Source organism: Vulpes lagopus, chromosome 15 (genome assembly GCF_018345385.1).
Source record: "Vulpes lagopus strain Blue_001 chromosome 15, ASM1834538v1, whole genome shotgun sequence".
In the NCBI taxonomy this organism is placed as follows: Eukaryota; Metazoa; Chordata; class Mammalia; order Carnivora; family Canidae; genus Vulpes; species Vulpes lagopus.
In genome coordinates, this window is record NC_054838.1 from 38,744,199 (window position 1) to 38,756,650 (window position 12,452).

At 35.9% G+C, this 12,452-nt stretch overlaps 1 protein-coding gene across 2 annotated transcripts in view; it reads right to left on the reverse strand.

The window, feature by feature from the left end:
- Positions 1-12,452, reverse strand: part of GRM5 (glutamate metabotropic receptor 5) — a 514,508-nt gene that overhangs the window by 486,702 nt on the left and 15,354 nt on the right. The gene's annotated exons all lie outside the window — the stretch shown is intronic.

A 12,452-nucleotide genomic window follows, 5' to 3' on the forward strand; every position in this document is an offset into this window, starting at 1 on the left:
GGAGGAGAGTTTGTGGGATCTAGTTATAATTGTGCAAAAGCACTTAACACTCTATGTTGTATTATGTGATTACAAACAAAACTTCCAAAAGGAAAATTCATAAAATCTAAAACTCACTGTATTTACTGGTCACTTTCCTGACTAATTCTCCACCTCATTCATTAATAATTTTAACTAAGCAAAGCCAAAATGAAAAATTTAGTTAAGGGTTTCTCTTCATATCCAAATAAGGCAAGGTAAGTTTTTGGCGAACTAATTTATTTTTTTAAGAGTTATTTATTTTAGAGAGTGAGAGAGAAAACACGGGAACATGCACAAGTGGGGGAAAGAGCAGAGGGAAAGAATCTCCAGCAGAATCCCTGCTGAGCACGGAGGCTGATTTCACAATCCTGAGATCAGGACCTGAGGGGAAATCTAGAGTCCTCTCTTAAGTCACTGACTAGTGAACTAATTTAGAAGACACTTACTGAGCACTTACTATGTGCCAAGGTTGACACTACATGCTTTATATTTATTACATAGTTGTTTTTATATTATTATCTCAATTTGACAATGAGAAAACTAAATTAAGTGACTTAGTCCAAATTCCCTCCACTAGTAAGAATATTAATCAAGATCTATACTCAAACCCGCCCATGTTCACACTACTACTTAAATAGAATGGTTGCAAAGTATCAGGAAACTTTGATTCCTGAGATGTCTTTGCACCAAACTTTGTGAATTTAAGGTCATGACTCCAACATAGTTTACCCATTTCATGGAACTACTTTTACCTCTAAAAGTGCTCTCTTTTCCCCTTTATTCCCTTTCACTATTTTTTTATATTCCCCAAATGAATGAGACCATATAATGTTTGTCTTACTCTGATTGACTTATTTCACTCAGCATAATACCATCCAGGTCCATCCACGTCGAAGCAAATGGTGGGTATTTGTCATTTCTAATGGCTGAGGAATATTCCATTGTATACATAGACCACATCTTCTTTATCCATTCATCTTTCGATGGACACCGAGGCTCCTTCCACAGTTTGGCTATTGTGGACATTGCTGCTAGAAACATCGGGGTGCAGGTGTCCCAGCATTTCATTGCATCTGAATCTTTGGGGTAAATCCCCAACAGTGCAATTGCTGGGTCATAGGGCAGGTCTATTTTTAACTCTTTGAGGAACCTCCACACAGTTTTCCAGAGTGGCTGTACCAGTTCACATTCCCACCAACAGGGCAAGAGGGTTCCCCTTTCTCCACATCCTCTCCAACATTTGTGGTTTCCTGCCTCGTTAATTTTCCCCATTCTCACTGGTGTGAGGTGGTATCTCATTGTGGTTTTGATTTGTATTTCCCTGATGGCAAGTGATGCGGAGCATGTTCTCATGTGCTTGTTGGCCATGTCTATGTCTTCCTCTGTGAGATTTCTCTTCATGTCTTTTGCCCATTTCACGATTGGATTGTTTGTTTCTTTGCTGTTGAGTTTCATAAGTTCTTTATAGATCTTGGATACTAGTCCTTTATCTGATATGTCATTTGCAAATATCTTCTCCCATTCTGTAGGTTGTCTTTTAGTTTTATTGACCATTCTTTTTGCTGTGCAGAAGCTTCTTATCTTGATGAAGTCCCAATAGTTCATGTTTGCTTTTGTTTCTCTTGCCTTCATGGATGTATCTTGCAAGAAGTTACTGTGGCCAAGTTCAAAGAGGGTGTTGCCTGTGTTCTCCTCTAGGATTTTGATGGAGTCTTGTCTCACATTAGGATCTTTCAACCATTTTGAGTTATTTTTGTGTATGGTGTAAGAGAATGGTATAGTTTCATTCTTCTGCATGTGGCTGTCCAATCTTCCCAGCACCATTTATTGAAGAGACTGTCTTTTTTCCAGTGGGTAGTCTTTCCTCCTTTGTCAAATATTAGTTGACCATAAAGTTGAGGGTCCACTTCTGGATTCTCTGTTTTGTTCCATTGATCTATGCGTCTGTTTTTGTGCCAGTACCACACTGTCTTGATGACCACAGCTTTGTAGTACAACCTGAAATCTGGCATTGTGATGCTCCCAGCTATGGTTTTCTTTTTTAGTATTCCCCTGGCTCTTTGGGGTCTTTCTGATCCACACAAATCTTAAGATAATCTGTCCCAACTCTCTGAAAAAAGTCCATGGTATTTTGATAGGGATTGCATTAAACGTGTAAATTTCCCTGGGTAACATTGACATTTTCACAATATTAAATCTTCCAATCCATGATCATGGACTATTTTTCCATATCAGAAAGGGAGACGGAACATGAGAGACTCCTAACTCTGGGAAACGAACGAGGGGTGGTGGAAAGGGAGGTGGGCGGGGGGGTGGTGGTGGGGGTGACTGGGTGATGGGCACTGAGGGGGGCACTTGATGGGATGAGCACTGGGTGTTATGCTATATGTTGGCAAATTGAACTCCAATAAAAAATAAAAATAAAAAATAAAAGTGCTCTCTCATATCTTATTTCGCTTTATCTTACTAACAATATTTGGCTTGACCTTCACATTCTTATAAGACCTCAAATTTAGAACTAACTACCTATCAAACAAAATTGCACATGAAATCATTAGAAAATGCAGGGAAAACCGAAATAAGACTATCACTTTATATGTTTAAACTTGTGCCTTAATACACACTACATTATATGTGGTATACCATGATTTTTGTATGCAATAAGGAACCATCTTAGGAATATTATCATTGTATTTTCTGTGTGTGTGTGTGTGTGTGTGTGTGTGTGTGTGTGTGTTGGGGGAGTAGTATTAATTTGATATATGTACACTTTTAGTGACAAAATTATAATTAATATTTGTATTTATTTTTTAATGTACTATATTGGGCTATTAAAAAAATAAAATGTTCCCAGGCTTGTCTTGATGTCTGATAAAAACTTGGACTAGTAACTTGCCTCTAACTTCCTGGTGTAAAGTCCTCACCATTGTCCTATGTTGATGCTTATGCCATTTATCAACGACATATTAATTAGTTATGTTTTCTCAAAGTCTTCATTTCCCACCACAAGCGTCTTAGAATTCTTGCTTATTTTTAAGACTTAAAACCCACCCATCCATGAGGGACAAGCCGCATGACATTGTTAGAGAAGAATAAACCTAAGTATGTATATTGCATTTCCCTAGCAAAAAAAAAAAAAATACATATATATATACTAACAATGTTAAAAAGAAAAGTAGAATAAGTAGCTTTCAAGGTTTTTTTTTTTAGCTGTAATACATAGTAAGAAATACATTTTAAGTGGTAACCCACAGGACACATATGGTTATGTGCAACTAAAATAAAAATGTACAAAACAATACTTACTCTTACTATCATGTAATACTCTGATGTTTATATTCTACTCTATCCTATTTTATACAAATCTATATTAACTGTTGGTATCTACCCAATGAAGAGGTTTTATAAATGACTCATGGGTTGGGCACTTTTTTAAAAAAACAAAACAAAATGAAACACTGACTAGGCCATCTCTTTCTCTTGATAGCCTTCGTGTGTGTGTGTGTGTGTGCGCGTGCGCGTGCATGCGTGTGTGTTTGTGAAAACAGATAAATAAAATGCATCATTGGGGCATAATCATTCATTTCAAAGTCCCCTAAAATGAACATAGCTGACTATCACATCTCTTGCCAAAAAATCTCCTCAACTCAACATTTGGTTAAGTTGAGAAGTCTTTCTGGAATACACGCAAATGTGCCAAAATGAGATTTCATAACTCTTAGTCCTGATGAATTCCAAAGAAGTCTTTCATACATAAGGCTACATCATTTAACAATATGTTCTACTGTTCCTAAAAAATGTGTACCATCCTGCTTCCTCCTATAATTGGCATCTGAAGGACGGAGTGTGGCGTCTGCAATGGAGATGTGAATAAAACAACCAGATACAGTCTGTACTTATCAGAATTACAAAAAGTTCCTCTGTGAGGTCAACTTGTTGCCACAAGCATCCTCCTTAATTCATTTTCTTTTTACTGTAATTAATTCCTTCCATGGGAACAAAGAAAGGTGTTGTTTTCAAAGCTGAATAAAAAGATACAAGAAACATGCTCAAAGATTTTCTCAGTGAGAAAACAAATCATGTTCTTATTTCCTAGGAAGGGAAAAGGAGTGAACAAATGTGCATCCCATTCTTCCTTGAAGCCACCACTATCCCAACATAAAAGAAGTTTGGGTTTATTTTAAAAGAACTGCCCCTGGGTCCAAATCCTTGTTCTGCCACTAACTACCCTGTAGTATTATGGAGGAAATTATTTCCTCTTTCCCTCCCTATTCTCAAACCTATGAAATGATTATTTTATCATATGGAATAAATGAATCAACAAATTAATGAAATATCACAGTATATGTAATCATGTTTTAACTCATAGAATAATAGAATCTCATTTAAATGACATTTGAGGGATCCCTGGGTGGCGCAGCGGTTTAGCGCCTGCCTTTGGCTCAGGGCGCAATCCTGGAACCCGGGATCGAATCCCACGTCGGGCTCCCGGTGCATGGAGCCTGCTTCTCCCTCTGCCTATGTCTCTACCTCTCTCTCTCTCTCTGTGACTATCATAAATAAATAAAAATTTAAAAAATAAATAAATAAATGACATTTGATTGTCGATATCAGTAGTTATCAAAGGGGACAAAGAGTACAACTGCCTCCTTATCCCAAATGAGGCTTAAGTTCATTTTTTCACAGCCCCTCCAAGTGATTAATTCAGGCTGTGCATAGATCCTTCAAAAAACTGACTCACCACCTTCCAAGAGAGTCAATTCCTTTAGTGAACAGTGGTATTAGTGAATACAAATAACCTTTTTTAAAATTGAACCATAATTTGTTACTCTGGTATTTCAGTAATTAGCTCTCTTCATATTGTTCCTGATCATAAAGAGTAAGTATGGTTTCCTTACACCTGCATTCTCCAAATACCTAAAGGTAGCAGTCATGTCCCTGCTATGTCTTATCTTTTGTGTGCCAAATTCATTCTCTGAAGACACGGTTTCAAGTCTCATAACCATTTCTGACCACTCTCTTTTGAGCAGATCTTACTTGGTTGCATTTATTTTAATAATGCCCAATGTTTATGAAATCCATTCTAGGCATGGTCTGTGGAAGCATAAAAGCAAGTCACTAAAAGTCAGTCTTGGAACGCACCTCCAAGAACATCCTTTCTAGGCCCTCTTCATATGACAAATGAAGAAGGAGGTGAAGTGACTTTCTCAGGGTCACATAGTAAACACTCCTAGCTCTGATGCCAGCAATATTTCTTTTGATAAAACTAGTCCTTTTAATTTTACTTTCTCCACCTCCAAAATGTCCTTAATGTAATCTTCAGCTTTCATATATTCATTTTCAAATTAAAGGAATAAAGAGGCTATTATCCTTGACCAGACTTACTGAACAAACTACAAAGTATAAAAACTTTCAGTAACTAAAGAAGAGATGAGAAAATGTGGTAAATGAGACAGAAAAGAAAGAAGGAAGAAAGGGGAAAGAACCTTTGTTTAGATTTCTGTGGATATTTATCCTTGTCTTTTCTTAACTACCTGCTTCATGTGTATTGGGTAGAGTTTGCTGTGTAGAAATTGTTTTAATTGGAACATGAATACCTCCTACCATGCCCTCCCATTCCACAGTATTCTTTACTCAGTATCAACCTTTGTTACTCAGACTAAAATTTATAAACCTAGAGGCTAATAAGGTTCTAATGGCTTAGGAATGGAGTCACAAGACCATCTCTTTAATAAATAGAATGAATGAACTCTCTGAATATTCAAACTAAAGCTCAGAAAATAATGTTATCTCTTTGGGATGTGGAATAAAGCAGACAAAGGAAGAAGACACAATGTGGGCAGCTCTCATCCGTAAAATGGATAAATGCTAAATATATCTAACAGGCATATATACTAAGAGCTTATCTTCCTTAAAGGAAACATCTGATTAGTTGTAACTGCACATCCCCCAGGTATTTATTTGTGTATGTTGAGAGATCAGTGCAGTGATCTCTGAAAATAAGGTCCCTTCTAACATAGTCATCCTCAGCATGGAGTATTTGGGTGGGGGGATCTCTGGTATCTTCAGCAGTGAACAGACAGTAATAGTGCATGAGAAAGTGGAAATAGGGCTGCTAGGTCCATCATGAGTCTTTTAGATGAATTAGAGCTAAACCTGGTCTATAGTCCAACCTTTCAGATCTAATCTGTATACAGGGAAGATCTTGTCAATAGCTATATATTTCAGTGGATCCTATTTTTTCCCTGATCAAGGCCATATGCTTGGCTTGACTATCAGAGGCTACCCCTGATAGTCCATATGCTATCCTGTCTGGAAGGGAAGGTGAGAGGCAACACCTCTGAACACATTTTCCATGGCTACTTGTATTTTTTTCATTATTAACAATGAAGTTTCTGACAGTGATGTCTGAATATGCAAAAATTACTTTAATCTTTAAAAATTACTTTAATCACTATTAAAGTTGCCATTCTATTTCCCAGATTATGGTTCTATGATCAAATTAATTTAATGAATAATCCACCTACAAGTCTCTGTATCATCTGCTTTTTATGTGTTGCTACATCGGGGTAATAACCAATATAATTATCCAATCGTTCCATAATCACAAAGATTTGTGTGGGGTCTAATTTTTCAGAATTTTTGTGAAGCGAAGGAAAATCACAGTTTCTGCAAATCTGCAATATGACTCAGGCAAAGAAGCAATTCTTTAATTCACAGTTCAAGAGCAAAGGGGTCATGCCATTTCTCAAAGCTAACTTCTACATTAATGAATGCATTTGTAGTCTCTGTTACTACTTCAGTTAGGTATTAAAACTTCCAGCAATATTGGTATTATTGAGATGAAGAGAAAAGAATAGAGCAAGAAATGGAGAAGTAAATGGGAATGGCAAACAAACAAACAAAAAAATGAGTAATTATCTCTGACAATGATGTGGAAATAGAATTTTGGACAGGAATATTGAGTTCCAAAACCTAACTCTGTAACTAATTATGTACAAGTAAGACCAAATTACTCGTCCTTACTGTCTCTGTTTCTCCAACCATAACAGAGGTGTTAAATTACGTGCTCACTTATGACACTTTTGGAGTTAACATTCTACAAAGCTAACAATAGTTTTTGTCTGAATTATTATCATGATCATCTCAAAAACCATCTCAACTCTGAACACTATTCAACTTCTGGAGAAACAAAATGAAATCCCCTTAAAAAGTACCAGTAAGGACCATAGTGACATTTCTCATATTTCTATACTAAATTGTTGTGTTGATACAACCCCAATAGAAAAAAAAAAAGATGACAGGAAAGTGAGGTCCCATTTTTTAGAAGTTAAACTAAGCATATAGACTATGAATCATATTGAAGATCTTTCAAGCAAAGTTCTATTGTTATCACATGTTAAAATAATTGATGGAAAACTATGTAACAACTTGAAAATGGTACAACACTGCAATATGCAGGTTAGCCTGAAGACAATGTTCTTAATGATGTTATTTTACCAGTACAATTTATTGGTACATTTTTCCCCAAGAGCATCACTGACATGTTTTTTGGCTAGAACAAATTAGCATTCCTATATTATTAGATGGAAATAATAAATTCAAGAACAAATGTAAACAATAAAGGAGTAGGGTATGAATAGCATTTTACAATTAATCAAGGGAGGCATCTTGGCACCTTGTTTTTATAAAGAAGCAAATCTGTGAAAAATTACAAGTGCCTGCTATTTATCTACATACTATATATTCATAAATAGTGAGTTAGGTACTATTCCAACACAAATTCATACATTAAATAAATAGTCTTTGAACACCTATTATGTGGTAGGCACTCTGATAGGTCCTATGCAAAGAGGAGTTTCAAAGTTCGCAAAAATTGTGAAGTCAAAAATCCTGTAAGTCATCCGTAAAGTACAAAATACATGACTTTGTATATAAAATCCAGTCTGTAACTACTTTTCTCAATGAAATTGCTCTAGATCAAGGGGAAGTATGTAATGATGGAGTGTATGCAAGTGTCTGATTACTTAAAGCATTGATGCTTTAAGTGAATTATTGAATCTTTAGTTATGGGAGTGGATGGAAGACTAAATTTTCCTTCTTGCCAAAAGCATTTGTTTCACATTTATAAAATAATACATTATATTTTATTTTACACTTAAATAGAAAGAATATTAATTCACTTTAATACATTTATTTTGTTTTGATTTTTTTAAGATTTTATTTATTTATTCATGAGAGACACAAAGAGGGAGGCAGATACATAGGCAGAGGGAGAAGCATGGGGTGCCCAATGTGAGACTGGATCCCAGGACCCCAGGATCATGACCTGAGCCAAAGGCAGACACTCAACCACTGAGTCACCCAGGTGCCTCTGTTTTGATTTTGAAGTATAACATTGTAGTAATATCCAATTGGGGGGTGGGGCAGTTAAAGTCATCGGAATGAGTATGCTTATACTGGACTCTGTCTTCAAGGTATTCATTATTGCTCATAAATTTATGGTTAGCTGAGTAAAGTTTATGGCTTTGCCTGGGCTCTGTTGCAATTAGTAATGGGTCAGGAAGGCAACTGTGCTGACCTTCATTGGTGCTCTCAAATAGTTGAGGTCAAGTGGTCTAAGATGGTCTCATCTGAAAAACCTGGGTACTCTCATCCTTAACATGGTGATGATAGTGTTCCACGACAGACAGACAAGGAAGGAAGTCCTCACTTCCACCATATTTTATTAGCCAAAGCAGTCACAAAGTTGGTGCTGCATGGTAGTAGAAGGGAACTATCAAGTTACAAAGCAAATAGAGTCATCAAAGCAGCCAGTCTTCCACACCTCCAAAAAGGCAAGCACCACTCCTCCTGTGACATAAATGGGCACACACGCCAATGTTTGTGCTGAGGAAAAGGACCCCTTGAATTTTCTTAGAGCAGAGAGAATGCTGACTGGATTGATGCCTTTAAAAGGAGTAATATTTTTTCTTCTGAGTCATTGCATATTCCTTTCCTACACATAGTTGAAGAACTAGTGTGGCCTGCCTTAAATTTTTTTTTTCTTTTCTTGCTGTCATACTATGAATCTGTTTGCCTAGGAGGCCTAGGCACAATCTCTGCATGGCACAACAAGCCACAGTAAATATTAAGTCCTATAGCCTAGAAAACCTATAAATCAAGGAAATAGCAAGTGTATGAGATTAACATTGATGCTAAACCCCAAGTCTCCTTGTGCTCTCTTCTGGAATTCTGTGACAGCAACAATGCTTGAAGGAACATCTTGTGATCACTGCCAACAGTACTGAGTGACCACAGTATTACCACGTCTAAGTATAAAATAAATGAGCAATTTGGAGGGTGGAGGAGATAAAGGATTTTTTAAATGGGACAACATCTTTTTCATAGTCCTTAATACCTCTTAGGAAAGCATTTGGAAAGTTTGATATTCTTTAAAAAAAAAAGGAATATCAGCTGAGCATAGGAGAATAATTATAAGAACATAGGAACAGTCTGAGATCCTGGGGCTGAGAGATCTAGAGCAGAGTTACCCCAATTCAGCAGGCTTAAGAGGCTGAAGGAAGAAATGGTATGCCATTTCATGGAAAATCCCACAGGGGCTTTCTGTATGGCCAGAACACAGAAAACCAGGCATCATCTTGGGGAGTTTCTACAGTATCTCATTACAATCAAGGACTTTTTTTCTGATCCCAGATGTGATTTTTACCTTGTGAAACTTCCTACCACACCACTCTTACACTGATAAATTTTAAAATGTGATACCACATAACCTCATTATCCACACACCTGCTTGAGATCAAAGCAACATAAATACTTTTTGATTAAACCACATAAAGATATAAGCCAGACAGTATTTCTTCCAGTCTTTGTCCATACTCAGTGTGTTCTCCCCTGAATCCTGGTAGTATTCAAATATTTTGCTAGTATTTGGCAATAAAATTTCTCTTGACCCATTTTTGGCAAAATAATTAAATCTGCCTGAATTTGGCAATGAAATTTTCATTGGCTTATTTTTTACCCAGAAATAGATTGTTTCCTTTTAATGGTTGTATTCCAATAGGTAGTTTATGCTTATAATACACAACTTCAAATGTTTGCATATAATTAAAAGCACATTTAGAGACATACATTAAAAGCAAGTCTCTGCCATTCTACATGATCCCCTAACTCTTCTATTTCCTCCTCACAAACAGCAACTGTTACCTGTTTTGTTCTCTGAGAGCAATTCTTTGAATATCAAACAGTTTACATAAACTCCATTTTACACAAATAGCATGCCATTACACAAAACTGCACCTTGCTTTTTTCATGTAAAATGATCTTGGAGTCCATTATTATTATTTCATTACCTAAAGAATGCCTCATTCATTTTAATAGCTATACAATAATACTTATATGGATGAAATCATAATTCATTTTATTAGATCAGTATTGGTATACCGAGGTCAAAAAAATGTAAATTACTAACAGCCAATGGTCATAATGATGAGTTTCATTTAGACCACAATCTTGTATTGGCATGTCCTACATAGAGACCAAGACCTATTCTTCTAAAGCTAGAGGGAAATCCCTAATGAAATTTATGATTTGAGGTGGACCAAAACATAACTTTATCCTTGGCATTTTTTAAACATTTTTTTTTACTTTCCCACCTCATATTTCCTCATGTTCTTTTCTAGAAATCCATCCTTTCTTAATTTTCATCAATTGTCAGTATTCTTCCTGTTAAAATGCAACTGTCAAATTCCATTTCCTTCTTGAAAATCTCCACCATGGATCTCATCACCACAGAACAGGACTTGATTTTTTTTTCCTCTGTCAATTTACTTTAGAGACATATTTGTAATTTCTTCTCATCTTGAATCATGGTTATATAAGTATTAATGAATGTCTCATGTCCTTTGCCAGATTGCATACCCATTGAGAGTATTGATATATAAAATAGAAGGGCTGTCCTTCACAGGATTATCAGAAGTCCTTACAGGTACTAGTACTTAATAAATATATGTCATATAAATATATCCTCAGGTGTGATTCCATTGGATTCTGTTCAATTATAATAGGACCCTAAGGTAGAAGTCAGTAACTGGGAGTCCTACTCTTAAAACTATTATTAGGTATATATTGGATGGCCTTTTTAAACTCTTAAAGCATTTGTATTTTAAAATGAGAACAAAATATCTGGATTACCTGTACCACTGGATTGTTGTGAGAATAAAATGAAATAGTAATTTTATAATGAAAATCTCAGCATTAGAGGTGCCTGAGTGGCTCAATCAGTTAAGCATCTGCCTTCAGCTCAGGTCATGATCCCAGGGTGCTGGGATCAAGCCCCACTTCAGGTTCCCTGCTCAGTAAAGGATCCTCCTCTCTCTCTCTCTCTCTCTCTCTCTCTCTCTTTCTCTCTCTCTCTCTTTCTGCCCCTCCCTTCTGCTCGTGCTCTCTTTCTTTTCCAAATAAATAAAATCTTTAAAAAAGAAAGAAGAAAGAAACAAGAAAGAAAGAAAACCTTAGCATTAGAAAAAAATCCAAGGTCTCCTCATCTGATCATCTGTCCATTGCTCAAAATCTCTATATACCAATACTCTGGAAAGTAAACTACAAACTTAAATGTAAAAATCTCCAGAAGCATAAAAATCTCAATTTAGCATAGAAGCTCATTTTACATTTGTGCAGCTCTGAACATTGTTAATGAGTGGACATACAGTGAAATCTATAGTATGCCACTTCATAATGAATAGTTTGCTATATCTGATTGGTGACTGGTTACCAACCTCCAAAGTAGGCTCACTCTGGTCATTTCATAAATTGCTCAATAACTCAGCCCCACATCTTACAACACTGGATTGTTTGGACCACATTGATAATGTAATGCAAGATTCTTTAATCTTAACTGATCCTGACAATGCTTCAATGAACTATATAAAGTATTTTGCACCTTCTGGCTTTAGTATATGCAGTATGTTGTGCTAGAAAGAGTGTTGTGTAATTAGTGAGTCTCACATTTGGATCCCTTAACCTCTGTAGTAAAACAAAACCTATCCCAAACAGCCTTGGTCATGAATTAACAAGTCATGTATACAAAAATATTTTCAAAGTACCATAACCAATTAAAAGGAATAATATTGTTATTAATAGTTATATATTCCCAATTATGTTTTGCTTCCTTGTTTTGCTTTCAGTGTAAAGAAGCAACATATTTTAAAGTAAAACTAATTTGAATTGTTAAAACTTACACTCTCTTAGTCAAAGGTAATATTAATTCATATATATCTCTACTCCAGATTTAACTATATTCTCTTTTGAAAAAAAATACTTGTAAGACTACACTGTTTAGTAATTTTCTATCATAGAATACCTGGGCTAGAATTGGCTGCCTTCAGTTCCTACCTGCATTTATGTGTATCTCTCTTTATCAAAAACAATAG